We start from the raw sequence: 25,226 nt of genomic DNA on the forward strand, positions 1-25,226 counted from the left end.
TCTCTTTAAAGTACAACATAGTACAGTATCAGAAATCCATCTGGATACTGTGGGAATAGAACCCACAGCCTTCTGCATCAAAAGCAAGTATACTACCTGTTGTGCTACTAACAATGCAAACAGGTGGCTTGGCATAATCAGCACTAAACTTCTCTTCCCCTGAATGATCAACAAAACAGTCATAGGTTCATACTAAGCTAACTACCCTTGCAAGCCATTTTAAACCTAGCCAATTATCCCCTGTGAGATTCAAACCCTGTGTTTTGTGTTTGGAAGGCAAACACCTTAACCATTAGGCCACCCTCCCAACCCAATCAGATAGTTGCAACTCCCTGGAGTGATTAGCAAAGCACACGGGCAGCAGCAACCCCCCCCCCCCAGAATGATCAGCAAAACACTTGGGCAGCAGCAACCCCTCCCCGGAATGATCAACAAAACACTTGGGCAGAAACGATTAGCAAAACACTTGGGCAGCAACAACCCCCTCCAGCAAAAACAAATGTGATCGGGCAGCACCCTTACCTGGAAGCAGCAGCATATGTGAGCAACCCCCCCCCCTAGCAAAAACACCAAATGTAATCGGGCAGCAGCATATATGAGCAAATTTATCCTCAGCAAAAACACCATTGGACAGCACCCTTACCTGGCTGCAGCAGCATATTGAACAGAAAACTCTTGTTAAAAGCTGAAAAGCTGTACTGTATTTTAAAATTGTGCAGGTGGATGGACAGGAATGCACACACAGAAGTACGAGACCATTCTAAAGAAGGACATATGGGTCCTCCTTAAAGAAGATGCTGCCACCACGGTCAAACCTATAAAAGTGTGTGTGGGGGGGCACTCCCTCCCCCTTGTTCTATGGATCCGGTGCCCTTGACTGCAGCAAACGGTGGAAGACTATAACAAGTAAAGCATGTACATCAAATCTTGCTTTCTGGCCAATTTCACAGTGTGCTGCAACAGCCTGGAATCTCTGTGCTGTTTACTTGCACTCAGCTCACTTCAAGAATGATCTGGCCTCTCCATTTAAAACTTTCTCCATAGCCTGTCTACTGGGATAATTTACATCCTACACCATGCACAATGCTGCATCTACCCAGGTATGATGGGCCATAACTAACCTGCTGATTGCTAACTACTAGAAGTGATTGTAGCCTTCCTCTAAACCCTCATATGCTGCTAACTTAGAGAAACCTGTACTGTCAAGGTAACTACCTGCTATGTGGGCTGAATTTTAGTACATCTTCAGGTTGTGTAGCTTTTTGAAAATTCATCTCACTCTATCAAGTAGTAGGTTATGCACAGATTTAGGAGCTAATTTTGCATGATAGCATTTTTACATGCATGTTAAATATGTTAACAAAAATAGGGAAAGCGTTGAAGTGCATTTGCCCGAACCTGAGATCACCACAAAGGCTGCTCCAGCTCTGCTATAACCTGTGATATATAGGTGATGAGAGGTGAGTACCCCAATCCCTTTTACCTTTTTATAATGGGTAATATCCATCCATCCATCCACAACGCCTTTTCCCATTTTTTGCACATGGGGTCAGGGTGTCACTTCCAGCAGTGACAATCATCTAGAGCTGAGATTTTCACTGATGAGTGGCTAGCCCTGCCGCAGATGTAATGGATAATATAGTACTGTGTAATTACATTTTTGCTCTCAAATGTATGTGCATGTAAGAAAGCGATAGAAATGAGTGAGAAAGAAGAAAAGTCAGAGAGGATGAGATAAACCGAGGAAGTATATTATTGGGATAGATTAGATTCCTATCTATCTCTCTGTCTATCTATCATCTATCTGTCGACCAACTGTATATTTAAGTACGTGAATAAGTATTCTCCCCAAATTTCTACTTACAATGTTTATTTGTTATGCAATTTTACTATTTTTTCTAAGTATGTCTCCTGTTTTCCTAAATTATCTGTTGGTTGTTATGTAAGGAAGCTAAATAGTAAGAGGATATGACACAATCTAATTTTCTGGAATGCAGAATTATTGAACTCACTGCACTATACATGTGGGCAACAGTAAGCTCAAGTTGAAAACATACTGAATTAAAAAATTCCATGCTGTCATTCCTTCAAAATCACAGAGAACCTCAGTCTCCGCAGACAGAACTCAAAGCTGACAGCAGTACATTTAGGTAAACTGTAATCTGCACCTTTTCACCTACCTGCTGTTTCCATCTGAAGAAAAGCAAGCAGTTCTCTGGCAGGCTGCCTTAACACAAATCACATGCTGTATGTTTCAATATACTCACGTCTGTGGAGCTCGCTGTCTAATCTGACAAGATTTCTTAAGAAAGCTGTGACATAAAATCCTTCCTCTCCTTCTATGATATAGTATTGTGCTGGTGAAAGTCAGGTGCGCTTTCCAAACTGGTAAAATATTTGCTAACATACTGAAAAATCTTGTCCTTTTTAAAACAGATGAAGTTCAGATTCAGAAACTGCAAGAAAATATGGAATAAAAATATTTACACCAAACTGAAACAAGGAGGAGAGGAAATGCGGTGCTGTAATCAATGGGGCAAAGGACATGAGGGCACAATGGGGTAGGAGGTGCACAGAAATACAAACTTATTGATTGTGGGGGGCAAAAAAATGCAGGAACTAGTGAAGGGTCTCTGTGATCAAATGAGAAGGCTATGGGGTGCAAGCAATAGCAGAGAGAAAGAGAGAGAGACAAAGAGAGAGAAAGAGAGAGAGAGACAAAGAGGGAGAAAGAGAGAGAGTGAGAGGATGGCACTGAAGGGAGGGGGATAGCAGGGAAAAGTATGAATAAAAAAACAGCAACTAACTTAATAAGGCCACTTAATGAGGTCAGGGTGCATGAGTTGTTACAGCAAAACAATTCAATTGTCAGTAGGTGGAAAGTGGATAAAGAACTAGCAAGGCAATCAAACAGGAGAATACATATATGCATCATTACTAGAAGAAGAGTACATACATCATAATACAGAAATCTTCTGCAGTGAAACCTCTGAACAGTAAATATTTCAAAAGAACTATATGCACAGAGTAATTATTTCTGTTTATTATTTTTCTGACCCCCTCCATCATGCTACCAGTCATTAGTCACCCACCCAATAGCATGTTCTTTGTCACTTAACTTGAAGGACGAGTGGCACACAGCCACCCTTTATTATTTCTATGGATCATAGCATGCTAGAAGCTGGGCAACAGATTGAAAACAGACCAATTAAAACAAAACAAAACAAAAAACTTCAACTGTAGAAGGTAGTCCTCAGCAACTCATTAGGGTTTTGCTGTGTTAACAGTTCTAGCTGTGTAACCTGTAAGGAAAAAACACAGACAAAAGACTGCTCGACTTATACTTAATGCACTTTAAATTCTAGATATCACATTCTTAACTATTTTATACTGTTTAGAAATTGAATTAATCAGTTTACAGTGCTACCTTAAACATGCTGGTCCTGATAACAGGACACTTGTGGATATTTGTGGCAGGACACATTATACACCCACACATGCAAGTTAACCTTGCTATAGACTACAGTTTAAACATTTTTTTTCAAGCTTAATTGTAAGATGTTCATACTGAGGTGCTGGCATAAAAAGGAGAGGCTTATTTTGTCTTTGCTGCTGTACAAAATGGTCTAAGGCCTTTTCTATCTCCCTCTAACATATCACAGAAATTCTCTCCCTTCTTTGAGTGTATCAGACACTCCCTCTGTGTTACAGTTATCTGCCCTGGCCTAAAACAGCTTTCTCAGTTTCACCCCATTTCCTAAGGACAACAGTTTCTTCATTGTCATCTTATTTTAGACCTACATGAGGGTTGAGGTGTGACAGGAGAGTGAAAGCATGTTTGTACATACCTGGTAGAAGGTTATCACAATGTGAAGTGTGAACAAAATGGTGAAGTGCCCTTATACTCCAACAAAGACATTGTCATAAGGTCATAGGATCATAGGAGGTTCCTAGACTAATGGCCCTGGGGCCATTACAAGCCTAGCCAAGAGTATATCCCCAAAAAAGAAATCTCAGTCAGCACCTGTCACCCTTGTCAATGAGGGACAAAGGTGAACAAATTAGTGGTTTCCCATCCACTCATCAAGGTTGCACTTGAAGAGGGTCAGTGAGGTACTCTGTTTGATATGTATGGGAAGTCTATTCCAGAGATGGGACAGCGTCTGGGAGACAAACCTGTCTCTCCATCAGGTTTTGTTGATGTTGCATATTAGATTTAGGCCTATCGAGTGGGTCATGTGCAAGGAGTTAGACTTATGGATATAGAGCATGGGTCTATATTATATTCTTGAAAGGCAACAATGTCAAATCTGACATTGTCGACACGAGAATATTGAATGCTCAGAATCTCAAGCGTGTAAATAGAAATCTCCATAAGGGGAGATTTCCATTTACTGCAATGTAGTGCGGTCTCAGAGTTGGTATATTTAAGTAGCGAGGGGTGTGGGGGGGACTTGCCCCCTGCTTAAACCCATTAGGGTACTTTTTTCTTTTTTTTTTTTTGCCTTTTTATAAGGTCGACGTTTGAAGACATCGACCATATGGTGTCGACCATATGTTGTTCGATGTTTTCAACCATTGATCGTATAATATAGACCCATTTGAACCTGTCCACATAGGACAGGTGTTGGAGGCCATGGATTCTCTTTGTGAGGTATTTCTGTGGCCTTTCCAGTTGGTGCAGGTATTTGGAGAGGTACATACCAAATGGGGCATTATACTTAGTTATAGGTCTAATGAGGAAGGAGAACAGAGAGGTAATAACCTCCTTTTTTCTGGATGCAATCTCTTTACTTATGAGATGAACCAAGTAAAAGGCTTTTCTGACCACTGCTGCCCCATGATGGTCAAATGTGAGATTGTTGTCAACCTGAGTACCTAGGTCTCTCACCATAGGTTGTGTGCTTAGGGGGTTGCTGCTGATGTGGTAATCAGTAGGGGCAGTGTTTTTGCCAAATGGTATGAAAATAAATTTTTTTGCATTTAAGTTAAGGCCATGACTTTGGCACCAGTTATTTGCAGCTGTGGGACCCTCTTGCAGTACGTTAACGTCATTTGGTTTCTGACCCAGAGACTCCCCAGACTCTGGAATAGATTGCCCATACATGTCAAGCAGAGTGCCTCTTTGGACCTCTTCAAGAGGAACCTTGACGATTGGATGGGAGAAAGGAAATTCACCCCAGGGATCACGTCAGTCGCCCTGCTAGACAGGGGTCCAGGAAAGTAAATAATGTGGGAAGAAATAGCCAGGGGATTGTTATGGCTAGGCTTGTATAGGCCCTAGGGCTGATAGCCTAGTACCAACCTATGAACCTATGAACCTATTTGGGGAGTCAATGACAGCACCCAATGTACAGTCATCCACAAACCTGGTCAGTCACAGGCCCTTGGTCTTTGCCTGGACATCTGAGAAGTAAATGCCAAACAGTAGGGGGTCCCAGGACATATCCCTGGGGAACACCACTAGTGACAGGTCTGCTGTAGTTGGTGGTGGCACCTATTTTGACCTTGTGGGTCCAATCTGTGAGCCAGTTGGCCACTCGTCTGATGAGACAGGGATTAACACCAAGTTGTATTAGCTTTTCTATGATGCCTGAGTGGGGGATAGTGTCAAAGGCCTTAGTCAGGTCAAGATAAGCTGTATGTACTGACTTTCCCTTACCCAGGTACTTGGTGACAGTCTCAAAGAAGTCAACTAGGTTCAATAGGCAAGATCTGCCCCTGACAAATCCAAATTGGGTGGGGTCGAGTGTTTGGAGATTGCCTATGTCCTTGTTTATGAGATCCATAATAATATGCTCCATGGCTTTACAGATCAGACTTGTCAAGCTAATGGGGTGATAGTTTCCTGGGTCAGTAATGGCACCACCTTTATGCAAGGGGATGACAATGGCAGTTCTCCTCTCTGCTGGAATGAAGCCTGTAATTAAGCTATGGTTGAATAGGGTGCTCAGTGGCGAGGCTAGTTCTTCCTGGAGATGGTGCAGAATACAGCCTGGGATATTATCAGGTCCCATGGAAGCTGTGTTCTTTGCCTTGGATAGGGCCTTTAATACTTGATCTACAGAGATGTGAGCTGTGGGACACATATCGGGGATGTCGACTGGGCCTTTGGGGGGTAATAAGGGGGTGAAGTTTGCTCTGAACCTATCAGCTAGCAGGTTAGCTAAGTTGGCAGGATCAGTGTAAGTGGAACCATTAAGTACTAATTCGGAACAAACTTGGGCTTTGCCATGGAGGTTCCTAATGTAACAATTATGAAGACCTCTTATCTTTGTGTATTTGTGCAAGACCCTTTTATTTTTATCACAGAAAGCAAGCAGACTGAGACAATAATAATCTCAACGGTGGCACAGCTTTCATTATGCTCACCATTTCCATTATCAGTTTTAGGGTTGTGAAGCGAAGAGCTCCTGCACCACAGAAGAAAGATGTGATACAAATATCTAAGGAAAACACCTTCCTTGTCAGCTAATGAGTGAACATGGAATCCCCCAAGGTATGGATTATATACAGAGAAATATAAATAAAGTAAAATGTAAGCAGAATTGTGTGATCTTGTGTAAGCATAAGGCTGGCAGATAATATTTAGTGCAAAGGTTTGTAAGAAATTTAAGGAAATGGGTATGTTCAGAGAGAGATGAGTAACAACTGACTTTAGCTACACATCCCTTTAGTTTGCTTAGCCATCTGAAAAAAGGGAGGGGTATATAATTATAAAGTGTAAGTGGCACTTATCTATAGCTTTATCCTGTCAAGATTTTATTTATTTATTTATTTTACATTTGTTGACCGGGATAGTCTGACTGAATACTTGTCCATTTTCAGTGGAGGCCCGGGGAGAAAAGCTCCAAGATAATAATTCACATTGAACATTTAGTAAATGCTAGTTTCAAACAGATTACAGTCATAAGCAATACCAGCATTTAGCACATATAGTACTAACTTATTATAAAACACTTTACAAAACATAACATTATTTTCAAAGTTAGACATACATAACATTACATTCAGGTTTAAGACACACTGAGCAGCAGTTATACAATTGGCCCTTCCTGAAATGGAGTGGTAGAAAAAAGTTAGAAGTAGTTCAAGTTAAGGCACCTAAGAAATAGAGAGGTCACTAGTCGGGGTTAGTGCAAGGACATAACCAATGAGTTTTGAAGTATTTCTTGAGTTTATTTTTGAATTGAGTTAGTGAGGGTTCTAGGGTCAAGTCAGCTGGGAGTCTGTTCCATATTTTCCCAACAGATTTGGCAAACAGAGAGTCCCCAGCTGAGTAGTTGGATTTGTATGTTTGAACTAGGAGTCTAGTGGATGATTGCAGTGGCCGGGTGCTGCTGTAGGAGCTGATAATATTTTTTAGTGCAGGTGTATTTTCTGGTTGGTAAAGGACTTTATGTGTCACTATTAGCTGGTTGACCTGCAGTAGGCTTGGCAGTTCAAGCCATCCTAGGCGATTTAGGTTGTGACAGTGGTGTGTCCAGTAGGCTGTGCCAGTAGCAAATCTGGCAATGTGGTTATAGCAGGATGATAGTTTATTAAGATCTGTTTTGTTTAAGTTGGAGAATAGAGGTGAGGCATAGAGAAGAGTTGATAGCAGATGGGAATGGGCAATTGCAGTTCTAGCAAGTGCGGTAAAGAAAGGTTTGATTCTGTAAAGAGAGCAAAGTTTTTTTATTAATGGTTTTGATAGTTTGATTGATATGCACATCAAACTTCAGGTTGTTATCAACTATGACACCCAGTAGTTTAGTTTGGGCTTCTGGGGAGATGATAGTGCCATTGTTAGCAAGGGGGTCCTGCATGTGGGGGAGAAGAGGAGCAACTTAGTTTTGTTGGGGTTTAGGATTAGATGTTGATTGGAGAGCCATTTTTCCACTGTATTGAAGGTATTTTGGGTTAATGTGAATAAAGTAGCTGGTGAGGTGGAGTCATCCGCATATTGAATGCAGGTTGCATCTGGGATGACTGAATGAAGGTCGTTGATAAAGATGGAGAAAAGAAGGGGTCCTTGTATTAAGACCTGGGGGACTCCTAATGTGATGGGTAGGCAAGATTATAGCTTGTCCTACCATAGGACTGCCTGTTGCCTGCCCTGCAGGTAGGATTGAAACCACTGGAGTACATGGTTGTTTAAGGAGAAGGCCTTCAAGGTATTTATAAGCATTTTGTGGTCAACCATGTCAAAAGCCTTGGATAGATCTAGAAAGAGTGCTGAGGATAGTTTGTTATTATTGCGTTTGTGGTTAATGACGTTAGAGATCTTAAGGTGAAATATGTTTTAAGTAATATTTACCTGTCATAATTATTCTGATATTTTGAAAGGCGAGTATAAACTATAAATCATAATGTACAGAATACTAAAACACTAATGGATACTTTCCAAATACTGAAATGTCACATTACTATATTGAACATTTCATTATCATCACTCCTGAATGACAGGTTTGAATTGTTCATGAGTCTAGAATTCAAGACTAGAGTGTATTAAAGCAGGTTACTTATGGACCCTATATAGTACAGAAATGTATTCATTTGAGATATGCTATTTTGAATTAAATATAAAAAGATCCATTGAACTGCAATGAGCTTGCATGACATTTTTTTGTGAAGGCTACTACCATTGTTCATTTCCTAACATGTTTGGAAAAAGCATGCTAACATTTGCATAAGGTTTAGCAGACGCATTCTTTGGTATCAGGTCCAGTTTCCTTCCTTGAAGGGATCATACTGAAGTATTAAATAATGTTACAATATACAAACAAACAGGGTAAAGCTGAAATGCTGAAATGTTTGTTGATACTGTTGAGTGGCATTCAGCCAATACACTGCATGCGTCACACTGCTTATGCACATAGTAACCTCCAGAATGAGAGTACGCAATCAATCCAATCAAGCAATGCTTGAAAAGACAATTGTGGTAAGAAGATTTGTGTATTAATTGCATGACAGTTTTGTTTAAGCTATATACTGGTGTATAATGCAATATAATGTCAGGAGCTAATTTTATGGCAGTGAAATTAAACAGTAAACTGCTCAATTTCTGAGTTGTTTGGCTTCTGCTACATACCTACAATCAACTGCATTACTAGCTGAGTTAAGTACAAACATGCAGTGTTAAAGATTGTACTGCATTTTATTTTATTTTTCTGTGTATTTAATTGTTTCATTAGTCTGTATCTCTCTGTAGTTATTTATTTTTCTATTTAATTGTTTCATAGAATACTGTGGTCTCTCTCTGTCTCTGCAGTTAGTGGGGGCTATTGTGTTTTACTTAATTGATATTCAGTGTTAAACTTTTAGCCTAGATGGTTTCTGTGTATTTATAAGTGTTAGTCACATATCTTTGAATTTATTACTGCTCAATTTCTGAGTTGTTTGGCTTCTGCTACATATCTACAATCAACTGCATTACTAGCTGAGTTAAGTACAAACTTGCAGTGTTAAAGATTGTACTGTATTTTATTTTATTTTTCTGTGTATTTAATTGTTTCATTGGTTTGTGTCTCTCTGTAAATATTTATTTTTCTATTTAATTGTGTCATAGAATACTGTGGTCTCTCTCTGTCTCTGCAGTTAGTGGGGACTATTGTGTTTCACTTCACTGATATTCAGTGTTAAACTCTTAGCCTAGAGGGTTTCTGTGTATTTATAAGTGTTAGTCACATATCTTTGAATTTATTACTGCTCATTTTCTGAGTTGTTTGGCTTCTGCTACAGACCTACAATCAACTGCATTACAAGCTGAGTTAAGACAAACTTGCAGTGTCAAAGATTGTACTGTATTTTATTTTTCTGTGTATTTAATTGTTTCATTGGTTTGTGTCTCTTTGTAGTTATTTATTTTTCTATTTAATTGTTTCGTAGAATACTGTGGTCTCTCTCTGTCTCTGCAGTTAGTGGGGGCTATTGTGTTTTACTTCATTGATATTCAGTGTTAAACTCTTAGCCTAGAGGGTTTCTATGTATTTATAAGTGTTAGTCACATATCTTTGAATTTATTACTGCTCAGTTACTGAGTTGTTTGGCTTCTGCTACATACCTACAATCAACTGCATTACTATATGAGTTAAGTACAGACTTGCAGTGTTCAAGATTGTACTGCATTTTATTTTATTTTTCTGTGTATTTAATTGTTTCATTGGTCTGTGTCTCTGTAGTTATTTATTTTTCTATTTAATTGTTTCATAGAATACTGTGGTCTCTCAATGTCTCTGCAGTTATTTCCCTCCCGCCCTCCCTGTTCTTGTTCTGGTATTAATCTTGGTGGCTTTGTAAATTGCCCGCCCCTCCTGTAAATGTGTGTTTGTACACTCCTCCTGGATCTATCTAATTTGCTCACTCAATCGAGTACAGTGAGATCATATTTTGACTTCAGACACTCCTATCAGTCCCATCTGTTCAGCTCTATCCCACCTCTATTCCAGTCTAGTGTCATTAGCTCATTCTACCTAATACAGAGAGAACATTTGTGAAGGGCAAGCCACTTAGGTTCTTAATTTTGAATTATCTTCTGTTTCTTTTTCCCTTTCCCAAAAAAAAAAAAAAAAATTCTAAGCATGTTTCCTGCCTTTCTTGTAACTAGTCTAGTCCAGATACAGATTGGCTGTATCCAGGACTGTTTGTAAGCTTCCGAGCCCCCAAAGCCTTTCTGTGTTGGAGGGAAGCCTTCTAGCTTATCGTGGGAGTGGTAAGCACTAGGTAGCCTATCTACCACAAGAGTGGTTTCTGGCCCAGAAATTGTAGTTTATTGGCCGTTTGGCAGTTTTGCCATCTCTTTCAACTTTTTAGTTTAAAAGCCCATGTTTGCGCTTGTTTCCCACCTATTCTGTAACTAGTCTAGTCCATATACAGATTTGCTGTATCCAGGACTGTTTGTAAGCTTCTGAGCCCCCCAAGCCTTTCTGTGTAGGAGGGAAGCATTCTAGCTTATCAGTGGGAGTGGTAAGCACTAGGTAGCCTATCTACCACAAGAGTGGTTTCTGGCCCAGAAATTGTAGTTTATTGGCCATTTGGCAGTTTTGCCATCTCTTTCAACTTATTGGTTTAAAAGCCCATATTTGCACTTGTTTCCCATATTTCTTGTAACTAGTCTAGTCCAGATACAGATTTGCTGTATCCAGGACTGTTTGTAAGCTTCTGAGCCCCCCAAGCCTTTCTGTGTTGGAGGGAAGCCTTCTCGCTTATTAGTGGGAGTGGTAAGCACTAGGTAGCCTATCTACCACAAGAGTGGTTTCTGGCCCAGAAATTGTAGTTTATTGGCCATTTGGGCGTTTTTTCCATCTCTTTCAATCTTCTGGTTTAAAAGCCCACGTTTGCACTCATTTTCCACCTTTCCTGTAACTAGTCTAGTCCAGACAGAGATTTGCTGTATCCAGGACTGCTTGTAAGCTTTTGAGCCCCCCAAGCCTTTCTGTGTTGGAGGGAAACCTTCTAGCTTATCAGTGGGAGTGGTAAGCACTAGGTAGCTTATCTACCACAAGAGTGGTTTCTGGCCCAGAAACTGTAGTTTATTGGCTGTTTGGGCAGTTTTTCCATCTCTTTCAACTTTCCGGTTTAAAAGCCTGCATTTGTGCTTGTTTCCCACCTTTCCTGTAACTAGTCTAGTCCAGATACAGATTTGCTGTATCCAGGACTGTTTATAAGCTTCTGTGCCCCCAAGCCTTTCTGTGTTGGAGAGAAGCATTCTAGCTTATCAGTGGTTGCAGTAAGCACTAGGTAGCCTATCTACCACAAGATCCAGGTACAGATTCTTAGTTTTAGCACTTGAAGTTCCTTACTCGTGCTTAGCACTTGTTCAGAACTTGTTGTTAGCACTAAATAAGCTTCAAATTAGTACGGCACTCAACCTTTCTCTTTACCTAGAGGAAAACAGTGTTTGTACTTAAGTTCCTCACTTGCTTAGAGAAAAAAACTCTTATACTCGCTTTCCTCACTTGTCTAGAGAAAAGTAGTTTTTTTATTCAGGCATGTTCATGGGCCAGCTTCCAGTGTTCTCTCCTGTCTATCTGATGAATCCGGGCATCTTGAGGCAATGTAGCATTTGCCTCATGTACACAGACAACCCTCTCCTCTTACCACCCAACACCACAACCTGTGAGAGATGCACTTATCTAGACAAACTGGATGTAAAGCTGCCTCCAACCAAGACTGAACTTGACAGTCAAGAGGAGAAGGTAAACACTTGCACCACACCACACTCATCACATAGTCCCACTAAACCTACACCACCAAAAGCCATACATAGAAACACAAAAACATTCACAGAGGCTCTCAGTAATAATCTGCTCAAGTAATGGAGACCTCCAAAGCAGAAACGCAATCAACCTCCACCCCCTAACACAACCCAGATGACACATAGCCAACAGACTCAGTGTGGCAATAAACCACAGCCCATAAGGCAAACCAACATACTCATCACACTAGTCATAGGTGACTCTATAGTCAGGCACACTGATGTCCCACTCACCAGGCTAAACAAGGAGAAGGTTACTGTCAGCTGTCTGTCAGGTGCCAGGATCCGCCACATAATACATGCACTCAGGTGACTCCACAACAATTAAAAATATTACTCTGACATTGTACATGTTGGTCTGAATGACCTGTGACGTTCCTCCCAGGACTACATGAAAAGAGACATGGAAGAGCTTTCTGATCTTGTAGCCCAGGCAGGTATGAACCTAGCCCTGAGTAGCATCCTGCCATCGCCCAGAATGGTACCACAGTACAAGGACAAAATGATTGACTTCAACAATTGGCTAAGCTTTTGGTGTCATTCTAAGTGGATACAGTATCTATCTGCCTGGGATGACATGGTCGACAGACCACGATGCTTTGTCAGAGATGGCCTGCACATGTTGCCCCTGGGATTCCAGATACTCACTAAGGCTTTTGCCACCCCTATAGTGCCTTTTTTAGGCAAGGTTCAAATGACAAATTAACCACCGTAACAAGAACAGGCAAGAAATAACTAAGGGTAATGCTACTCAATGCTGGAAGTCTCAATCTCAAAATGCACTCACTTGAGGCACTCCTTAAAATGGAGAACATCGATATCCGTGCAGTGACTGAGACCTGGTTCAAGGCTCTAGAGAGCACCCCTACATTACCAGGCTATAACTCATACCACAGTTTTTGGCCATCTAACCTGGACCAGAACACCAAGGGTGGAGGTGTATCCATATTCATTAAGGATATCCACACCTCCAGGCTAGTTGCACAGCATAATGCATCCGAGGTTATCCAAGTTCAACTAACTCTGGGCAAAACTGCAATCTAAATTGTAGCTTGCTACAGATCACCCACCATGCCCCAGGATTCCCACTCCTCTTTTCTTGATATACTGGAAAATATTAGGATTCAACCAAACACCCTAATAATGGGCGATTTCAACTACCCCACCATTAACTAGGAATACTACTCATGTACCAAGTCCTTCATTCACTGCTTTCTGGAATTCATAAATTCCAATGCCCTGGATCAACTTATCCACACCCCCACCAGTGGCAACAATATCCTAGACCTAGTCATTACCAACATGAGTGACCGGTGTTTCACACCTGAAATCAACTCCTTGTTGGTCAGATCCAACCATAAGCTAATCACCCTAGATATCCACATCCCAACCCCAGCCGCCATTAAGGAAACCACGGTAAAAAATGTCTCCAAAGCCACCTTCATGTTTCTTAAGACAGAAGTGGCGAACTTCATGACACCCATGCAGATGGAAAATACAGTTACGACTGCTGAATCCTACACAAATACACTCTATAAGCACTTACACAAGTGCATGGATCGTGCTATCCCAAACAGAACCAAGATGCTATCCTCCAAAAAAAGGAAGCTAATATAGTGGTCCCCTGCCATAAACAATCTCTACAACAGAAGGAAGAAACTGTTGCAAAAGAGAGTAAAATCCCTTGAGTGGAGGAGCTGCCTGGTCAGCCTCAGTAAGAAGCTGAGATCCTTTATAAGATCCTCCAAAGCTAGCTATGAAAACAAAATCACCACTGATTCTAAGGGCAACCACAAAGCATTCTATAGCTATGTCAAGAATCTCAATGTCCACACCCAGATCTGCTCTGAGTTATAGCACAATGGCACGAAAATTACAGAACCAACTGATATTGCCAACATCCTGGCAGATAGGTTCAGTGCAAACTTAACCCCCCTCTCACCCCCTAAAGGGCCCATATCTACACAGGAATAATGCAGACTCCCTGTAATCACATCTATGCAGGTAAACGCTGAACTCTCTAAAACCAAAAACACAGCATCCACTGGACTGGACAACATCCCAGGCTGCATTTTACACGAACTTCAGAATGAACTGGCTCCCCACCTAAGCACCATGTTCAATCATAGTCTCAAGTCAGGCTTTGTGCCCACTGAATGGCACACAGCAGCATTTATCCTACTCCACAAAGGGGGATCCACCACTGATCCTGGGAACTATTGCCCTATTAGCCTGACGAGCCTGGTCTGCAAGGCCATGGAACGTATCATCATGGAACTCATAAACAAAGACATTGGTAACCTCCAAACTCCGGACCCCACCCAGTTTGGGTTTGTGAAAGGCATATCATGCCTTCTGAATGTGATAGACTTCTTTGAGGCAGTCACCAAAGCTATAGACAAAGGTAAGGTGGTTGATACAGCCTATCTTGACCTTGCCAAGGCTTTTGACACCATCCCCATTCTAGAATTATAGCTAAACTCACTAAACTAGGTATAAATCCTTATGTCACAAGATGGGTTGCCAAATGGCTCACTGACAGAACACACACTGTAAAAGTTGCAGACTCCAAATCTGACTTCAAACCAGTGACAAGTGGAGTATCACAGGGTTCATTCCTGGGACCTCTCCTGTTTGGTATCTACTTCTCTGAAGTACAGGCTAACACAGAAGGCCTCTGGCTAATGATGTTCGCAGATGACTGCAAACAAGGAGCCATAGTCGAGTCCCCAAATGATGTGGACATCCTACAGAAGGGCCTCACTGAGACAGATGCCTGGTGTCAGAGGCATGGCCTCAAGCTCAATGCCAAAAAGTGCATTGTTATCCCCTTTGGTAAAAACCTCTGTACCTATGAACTACCACATAAATGCCAGTCTACTTAATGCCGAATGTGTGATAAGAGACCTTGGGACCCAGGTGGACAGTAGTCTCTCCTTTGATAATCACATCGCCACAGTAGTCAGGAAAACACCTCATCACAAAAGGGTTCTCATCCAGGAAAAAAAAGTTCATTGTTCCCTTCTACTCGGCACTCATTAGACCCATTATAGAGTACAATGCCCCTTTTGGAATGTACCTCACAAGACATCTGCAGCAGCTGGAAAGGCCACAGAAGTACCTCACAAAGAGGATTACTGGCCTCAAACAGATGCCCTATACTGACCGTCTCAAAAAACTCCAGCTTTACTCTGTAGCATATCGCCTACTCTGAGGAGATCTCTGCCTAACATATAAAGCTATGTTAAACCCAGAGCTGCTGGACATGCTACCCCTTAAGAAAACCCAATCCCTCTGAGCTACACGCTCTAGGGACCTAAACCTTGTCACCACAATAAACAGGACATGCTGGAGGGATAGATTCCTGTCCCAGAGACTTCCTATACCCTGGAACAAGCTACCCATCTATAGCAAGCAAAGTTCCTCATTAGCACTCTTTAATAAAAATCTTGATGAGTGGATGGGAAATAGGAAATACACCCCAGGGATCACTTCTGTGACTCTGTTCGACAAGGGCACAGGATATTAACTTTCTTGGGTGGCGTAAGCCAGGGAACATTGTTGGCTAAGCTTACTTAGGCTCTTGGGTCGATAGCTTAGTATCTACCTACGGTGGCGGCTGGTGACTTCAAATCAAAGGGGGGCTGCAGGAGACAGCTGAATGGGTGGGGTCAATGGGAAGGGGTGCAGCCATCAAGAAAAGGGAGGAGCTATGCTCAAAACCACAAAAACTGTAACTTTAATTAAATATGCTGCCTTGGGTGCCAAACTGTCATTATGAGAGTCCAATCAAGACAAAATGAAGTGTAGAAGAAAAAAATATTTCAATGCATTGGCTGCATGACAGCTTACTTAACATCTAGATGGAAACAAAAAGGTTGTGAGGCATGAAAAAATAAATTACTTTTTAAATACATTACTGGATTGCCAGTCAAAATCATGTATAAGAAAAACAAGCAGCACTCAACTCAAACCACTTCTCCTTGCACTGCAGTTATAATTATAATTTATATTCAGCTTTATTAAAGTACCAAGAACATGCTGAAAGTAGAAATCTCTCTGATACCCCCATTTGTAAAATGTTTCTTATCCAAAAAAGACCAGCTGCCTGACAACTATCTACTTGTTTCATGGGGAAACATGATCAAAATAAAAAATGGAAAGCAAACAAGAAACAAGCTCAAGATACATTGCTTAAAGTATTACTGCACAGGTTATGGACCACACATGATAGGTTGGCATTTTGTTTGGCTTACAGGTAAAGCCTGCAAAGATGACTGCAAGTCTCCAACAAATGTAATGAGCTTCTTAAAATAATGTAATCCAGTCCTTTATTACAAATACTGTCATATGCATTTCAATGCCCAAGGCTTATACATTATCTAGTTATCTAAGTATTCTCTGCATGGCAACAACAGAAAGGCTTTCAATGTTGGAAATTCTTTAACAGTATGCTTATTAAAGCTTACTTGCATCTTACAATCTCAGACAAACTTACCTGATGGTCATTAAAGCATTGCTACTTAAACACAGAGCAACAGGTACTTTCTGAGTAATAATAAGCATAAATCAGCAGTATAAAAATATGACAGAAACCAGAACATTCTACAAAATCAAGGACAGAATAAAAGTAGCACTTGTGTCTACCTTGGATGGGGGGATACTCTGCACATTTACACTGCATAACTGCTCTTTGCCTTACTTATACACATCCAGAGTCAAGACATGAGGGAGTGGGGTGCAACAAGCATGTCACAATTTGAAATGTCTCTGGCTGACTGTGATGGCCTTGACACATTTGTCATTCCTCTCAACCTCAGAACAAGAAATATGGACAGAGCCATACACAGAAGTGGGACAAAGACCCAAAAAATAAGTACAATTTTTAAATATTGCTCTTATAAACTTAGAAAGATAATAGAATAGTAGGTCTTGCATTAGTATGAATTTCCTGAAAGTTACGAAATATGAAACTCAAATGTCTGTCATTATTTTCTAACTTCAGTCTTTAATGATTTGCCACTAATTTGCCAAAAAACACAATTTTATGAAAAATGGACCAAAAATGTGATGCAAAAATATAAAATAACCACACAATACAGCTGGGAACCTGTCAAAGAAGGCACACTTTTTAAATATTAGTACTGCTAACTTGAGCAGTTGACAAAATAAAAGAATCTACATGCATTTCTGAAATAAAAGTAATCTATAACTTTGATTATTACAGTTATTTCTTAATTGTAAGCCCTCTACGTTTTCTTCCAAAATTGCCATTTTGTAGCAGGATTATTAGGTGAAGAGCAACATTTTGAGCCAAAATTGGGGATAGTTGAGCGGTTTGGATATGCCTAATTCTATAAAGCAATTTATTTGCACGTACCTCTCAACCTGTTAATGCAGGAAATCTGGACAAAGCCAAATATACTGGGGAACATATAAACAGTACTATAAATTGTTGTATAAACTGAGGCAATTGATAGAATAACAGGTCTTGCTTTAGCATGCATTTTTCTGAAGGTTATGAAGTCTGAAACTCAGTGTCTGTCATTAGTTAGTGACTTAATTCCTAAATTATTTGCCAGAAAACCACACATTTTATGAGGAACAAACCAAAAATAAGAAGCAAAAATCTATTCATTCTGTGAAAATCTGGACAGTTGACAGGTATAGTTCAGCCAGGGCTGTCTTTGAGTTTGCTGCCCTTCCCCCTCACAAAGTCATGGTCGAATGGAGTCTCCTCCCTGCAGCCATTCCAATGAACCATTACTTGGCTATTTCACCCCATTTACCAAAAACACTAACGTGCATACTGCTTTACTCTACAATGATTTGGACTTCATTTGAAAGTTTTATTTTGCATTTTACAGCACAAACACTAAGACATCTGCTAAATAAAGCAATGCAATCTCACAATGAAAACAGACTTAGCATTAAAACTTCTCTGCCCTTGAAACTCACATTCATTGAGACAACATTGACACCCACATTCAAAGAAAATACATTTTGCCAGTGGCAGATAAAGATTAACTTTGGGCTGTTTTCAAATCATAGGCCGCTTGCACACGAAAATTACACGTGGTCTTTGATACAACTTCCTAATTGCATTAAATTATATTCCTTGTACAATATAGTACAGTTGTTAGAGGGCATTTTAAAATTGTTTTGAACATTTTTCCAGTAACCAATGAAACAAAATGCATGCACCAATAATGACAAAATTGCCCAATTCGGAACATTTTTCCAGTAAACAATGAAACAAAATGCATGCACCAATAATGACAAAACTGCCCAATTCAGAGCATTTCTATCATAAAAGTTTACTCAAACTTCTACAGTCCACCAGTGTCAGTAAATATGCACAATTTATGAAGAAGTAAAAGTCATCTAAATAATTCCACATTAAAGAAATCTGTAACTAATGAAGAGGTTGCTGCTAGCAAACAACTTTATATTTCATTGTTTCATCTACAAATAAAGTTCCTGTTGCCCTTGAGGAATAAATTGCCTAAGTTGCATTAAAAAAATGATAAGCTAGTAATATTGCAAAAGGGAATGGATGGCAAACTGATAACAGGTTCATAGTTACTAGGTATCTTCACCAAAAAGGACTGCATCCACCCCTTTTACAATACAGTACAGTAATGCATCTACCTACTGTGGGAGTAGAACCCACAGCCTTCTGCATCAAAAGCAAGTACGCTACCTATTGTGCTATTCACAATGTAAGCAAAGTTAACATAAGCAGCAATAAACTTTTGTTCCCCCTGCAGCTCTCAGCTTCTTGTAAAATCTACTTGACACTCAGCTGCATCTCTGAACTTTGCAGCACAATAAATCTAGAAAAATCCAAAATTTAGGGGGGGGGCAAAAAATAAAAAAACAGGGACACATTTTAAACATTGCGTGTATAATGTTGGAAAGTTGTTCGAATAAAATGCTGTGTTACCACCATACATTTCACTGCCAAGTATTGAACCCAGGACCCTGTGCAAAACAATCAGAGCAACACAACACTATGCCAAATCATCTGTTTTATGAAAAAAAGGAAGACTGAAACTTAAATGACTACCATTTAGTGAATTCAGTTCTCACCATAGCTGTCAACATCTTAGCCCAAAATGCCTGAACAAAGCCAATAATGGGGGAATACAGCCCCCAAACATATTCAGTGAGTTCAGTTATCACCATAGCTCTCAACCTTGGCACAAAAAACCTGGACGAAGCCAATAATGGGGGAGTACAGTCCAAAAAATAGGGACAAATATCCATCAACACCAGAGCAAACCCACGGAAGACATGCAGACTCCACACAGAAGGCACCCAAGCCAAGAATCAAACCAGACAACCTGTAGCTGTCAGACAAAAATGCTGCCACTGCACCACTGGCTGTGTTAAGAAACAAAACATATAGAAACTACAGATTTTATGAGGAACAGAACAGAACAAATATGAGGCAAAAATCTGCAAACACTTTACAAATGGTGGTGGGTAGGGAATTCAGGCTCTTGCCACTTGGGCCCAAGGTACAGGATTCAAGCCTTATTCTCTACCTACAATCATGTAGCAACTGGGGCATTACACACACACACAATCTCCAGCAGATCTGATCCATTCCTCTGTAGTGGCCTGAATCCATTCTCTGTAGCAGCCTGAGCTGCCCCTGCCTACCTATGAACTGTAGCAGTCTGCTTGTATGCTGTTGTCTTACTTAAGAAATATTCTGAAGCTTTTGGGTCAAATTTGGCTAGACTGTGAGTACAAATGGAAGAAATTCAAATTGTTATTCCAAATAGTGGCCCTGTGAGCTCAGTTACAGCAACCCAATATTCTGTCTAGAGATGCTTATGTAGCACATGACATTGAGAAACGAAGTCAAGCAGTTCAGACCTAAAAAGACTTATTACTGTAGCAGTATCTAGCAAATATTCTTACAGAAAAATCAATGTGATAATGCTGAAGGCAGACAGAATCAGAATGTCTGCACGGTCACAGAGAATATTTATAGAGGTGTTCAGCCATCAGTGCTGGAGCATTATGCAGACTAGTAGCACTGGGACAGCGAATTGCATATAACTGCATTTGTATTGACAAAGAAACTGAAATGTGAAAGAAGTGTAATCAAAGAATGTCTTTATGTCAAGCAAATGTAATGAAAAAGTGTCTGTAAATAGTACCTCATTGCAAGTTCAGACATATAGGTCATACAGCAGAGAATAAACAAAAATATAGCCTCAGCCAATAAAACAACCAGAGCAAAAAGAAGCAAATGAGAAAAAACAGTCTGATGAAGAGGTGAACCCTTGAAAGCGCTTACTTTCAATAAACCGGATATTCTGCTGTGTTACATCCAGTGCTACTGTTTTTTCTCATGCAGCAGAGAATGTCTGTTACAGAATGCAGAAAGCAGTTGGAGGAAATATGCTGATTTGTATGAAGGCCTATGCTGTCTATAGTTTAAATGTCACATAAAAGTACCTCACAAGGTAGTACCTGTGATCCATGCTCCAAAAATGGTACCAGTTGTGTTCAAAGCAAGGAATAGGTATTGACTGAATAGCATGGATATATTGGGTGTTAAAGTTAAGCAGACTGAAATGACAGAATAAGTGAATAGCATGGTAGCAGTCATTAAGTAGGCAAAATAAAGATATGGCTGGATTCTCAAGACTTATTCAAGTGTCTCGAAAGGGAGCATTATCGACCTGACACTATTGAAGTGGTATCAGCTAATGTGCCAAATGCCCTTGATGCAAACTAGTGTTTCTGACAAATTAAGTTGGATGAACCTAATTGTAAACTATGCATTTTCAATACACCTTTAGGCAGATGTAGATTGTTATTGCAACCTATTTGAGGTCTCTTCTGCTGCAGAAGTGCTCCATAATGTCATAACAACTGTAACTGAAGGACTAGTTAGAGCAATAAACAGAATTCATGACATTCTAGAGTTGCTGCAAAACGAGAATGTGATCTCTATCTAGAGAAGCTGTTTAGCAGACTCAGGTTTCAATGTTTGAAACTTAATGGGACAAAATACCAAATTTGTGTGACTTTCCTGATGTACACAGGTCATACCATACCTGCAGATAGGCTCTGTCCAGATACTGACAAGGTCAAAGACACTGTTAACATGCTATGGCCTACTGAAAAATCATCTAGTATGCACCTCCTAGGCATGGGACAGTATCTGTTCAAGTCTATCCCTCTGCTGTCAGGTATCAGAGTACCACTAAGGAGGCTAGATGAAATTGTATAGTGCTGGTCAGCAGAATAAAAGCACCATTTTGACTTCTTAAGCATCTAGTTACTAGAACATCCTGTCTGAAATACTGTGATGTAACTCTGCCTGCTACTTTGCAAGCAGATGGCAGTCAGCAATATCTGGCTGTAACGCTTTTGCAAGAGTGTAGATACATTACTTATGTATGCAGATCATTAATAGGTTCACAGAGAGGTTAAGCACAGATAGAAAAAGAGATGCTTGCCATAGTGTTTGGTTGTCAAAAATTCCACAACTATATATATATATATATATATATATATATATATATATATATATATATATACAGTATGCATATTGTAATGGAGGCAGATCATAAACCACTTCAAAGCGTCTTTAGAAAATCCAAACAGAAAAGCAGAGAAGATATGCTGGAAAAAGACTTGAGAGTATTATGAACAGTGTCAAAGCTATGAATGTCAGCAGAAAAGTTACAGGATTTAAAGGCTCGTACCAGAGATGATGGTCTTCTGACTGGATGGCAGGACAGTGTGAAATCATTACAACCTCCCACTACACCATACTTTCCATATCAAAACAAACTTTCGTGTATTCAAGGAATAGTGCTTAAGTGTGACAGCGAAATCATTCTAACGTGAGAGTATGCTGACTAAGATACATGAGTCACATCTTGATATATGAAGTGCAAGGAGAGAGCTTGTTTTATTAGGCATTGGCCTAATACAGTTGTGCAGATGGAGTAGCTAGTGCAAAACTCTGAAGTTTGTGGTATGTTAATGCAAAACTCTGGTCTGTGGTATGTTCAAGAGTCAAAACCAGAAAGAGAATCACATATCCCATGACATTCTTTCATTATTTTGCACAAAAATTAGAGATGCCTTGTTCTGTTGTCTGGATTCTTAATTTGATATTTCCTGAAGTTATACATTACATAATACCACAAGTCTGTTATTATTATCTTGAAATCAACCTTTCTGAGGCATTGTATACTTGAAGGAGTCATATCAGGTAATGTCATCATTTTCTGAGTCAGGAATTCCACAGTTTTATCAAACAATGGGAATTTAAGCACAAACATGCAGTCCTAGGTATCCTTAGTAATGGGCAAGTTCAAAGTGTAACACAAACTATGAAACAAAAAATAAGCAAACTGCTACTGACCTGCTACAAGTGAGACAGCAGAAAATGAAAATTTACTTGACAAGTCTGTAAGAAGGTTTCCATTCTAAATAAAAATGGAAAGAGAATGGGTGAGTCAAAATTATCCAATTTTATGATTTAATTGATGGCTTAAGTTACTGTAACTGGTTAAATAAATACATTAATAAGTAAGCAAATAAATAAAGTCTCCTAGACATTACTATGTGCTGTGGTTGAGACTTGCAAGTTTATCACAGAAATAGGAGACACTTGTCTAAACTACTAGATATACAGGACTGTACGGAAGCTTTACTGCTTAATTTTGATCCTGTGACTATTGTTCCAGAACATTCTCAGAAGCAATCAACTTAAGTGTCTGATATGAGTCATATCTGATTTTTTTGACAGTACAAGATGTTCAGGGAGAAGGTACACCTCCTTCCTTAACCAGAAATGCTGCTATTCTGAATGAAAGCTTTAAGATCAGTAGCCTTCCTACTGAAATCTCAAAACTTAGATCATCGAGTCCTAAAGTGCGAAAAATAATGAAAATTAGGACAGAGAATGTTGAATGTTATTCTTCTCCTCTATTTTTTTTCTTTTGCAGAGGGCAAGTCAGCCTGTACCCCCGACGTGGGGGCAAGCCGCCCAAACCCCCTGAAGTTATATATAAAAACTTTGAGATCGCCATAACTTGGAGAAAAGGGAACTTTCCGAGAAATGGTAGCTCAGGCTTAGTATATGTAAGTCTGGACTTTCAATCATTTGGTCTCCACATTTCAGGCCTGTGCAATCACAGTATAAACATTGTAAACAATTGTTAGAGCAATGATTGTCTTAAGCAAAACAGTGACTTAATATGTTAGATTCAGAAGATAGATTGAAAAACCTCTTAAATATCATGACTGTTCATAACTGCAAATTATATTAATGTGTTGATATTCTTCTATGTGTATCACATAGCTAACATAATACAGTGAGAGGCTGGAGTTGTTTTGAACCATTACAGATGAAGTATAATACAGTGACTGTGTCACTTTTTTAAAGTAAGCAGACTTCATATGCATAGATATTTGTGAAAACAGGTTAGTATTTGAGCTAAGGTTGTAGGGTTCGTGAGTTATATAACCAATGAGTGGATGTCAGTCTTCAGTAAAACATTAAGCAGCTCTGTATGTATACCTCTACAATTGATTGTCCAGACAGTGTATACATTTGAAACCTATATATATATATATATATATATATATATATATATATATATATATATATATATATATGGATTCGTATCGCTTCACTGAAAGACCATTTCACTGACACCCATTTCACTGAGACCAAATCACCTAAAGTTCATTACACCTAAAACTCATTTCACTGACAAGTAGTACTCTAAGGCAAGTCAAAGGTATATGTCCTTTTCCCCACTGTAGTGCGATCCTGGTGTTAGTATATATAGTTAGGGTGTGTGTGGGGGCATAGCCCCCCAAATTGGAGGGTGTGGGGGGTGTGCCCCCATCTAGTTGGGTTTTACCAAATAATGTAATGCAAAACCAGACAACAGAAAACCAAATTAAGTGGGGGGCTATGCCCCCCCCCCCACAGCCCTTCTAATTATATATACTAACACCAGAATTGCACTACAGTGGGGAAAAGGACATATACCTTTGACTTGTTTTACAGTACTACTTGTCAGTGAAATGATTTTTAGGTGAAATGAACTTTAGGTGATTTGGTCTCAGTGAAATGGGTGTTAGTGAAATGGTCTTTCAGTGAAGTGATACGAATCCATACATATGTATATCAATACATGACAAAATATAGAGCTTTGCCTCATGTCTCCTCTTCTCTTTTTCATTATTCTTTTTAATGAGCAAGTCAGATAGACCACATTGGCGGTAATCTTCCCTTCCGGAACATTTCCTTTTACGTAGTCTTATTTTCCTCTGTTAACTTTACAGTTTCTCTGCTTGACCATATTGTTAATGTAAGGTTAACAAAGTTGATTAGATATGACATTCTCTCCTCTTCTTCTCCCTACAACAGAATCTTGATACCCTGATCTTTGTTTCCTTATATAGTATGACTAGTTGAGCTGCAGGTTCCTGCAGTTACTGTTCAAAATACTTTTAAATACTGATCTCCTTCTGTCTTGTTTTGCAGAACCAGTCTCTTTCTTAAACTCATTCATTAAATATAGACTTTGTTTAATAACAAATTGATCATACCTTAAATTTCTTGTTTGTCTATAAGGACTGTACTAGTAAGACTGAATTGTTACTTATGTTATGCTACTAAGTTTCAGGCAGCCTTGTTCAAATTTGTTACTTGACAATGCCCTATTAATGCTGTTATATTTGTAAATGTAAATAGTTAATAACCTAGCCCTTATTTTCTGTCATTATCATAGCAAGTGTTTTTATCTAGTACAAGTGATTTATGATCTATTGCAAGTAATTTGTTTGATGTGAAGAATGCTAATCCTTAATGATCTATGTAACACTGATGAATGTTGTCATACTTGTATTCTAATCACATTAAGATAGTTTTGCTGTTGTGCATCTGTTAAAGTACTGGGAATCATGTCTACTTTTCAAAAACTCCATGGCT

Source organism: Protopterus annectens, chromosome 3.part0 (genome assembly GCF_019279795.1).
Source record: "Protopterus annectens isolate FY-2018-M chromosome 3.part0, PAN1.0, whole genome shotgun sequence".
NCBI lineage: Eukaryota > Metazoa > Chordata > Ceratodontiformes > Protopteridae > Protopterus > Protopterus annectens.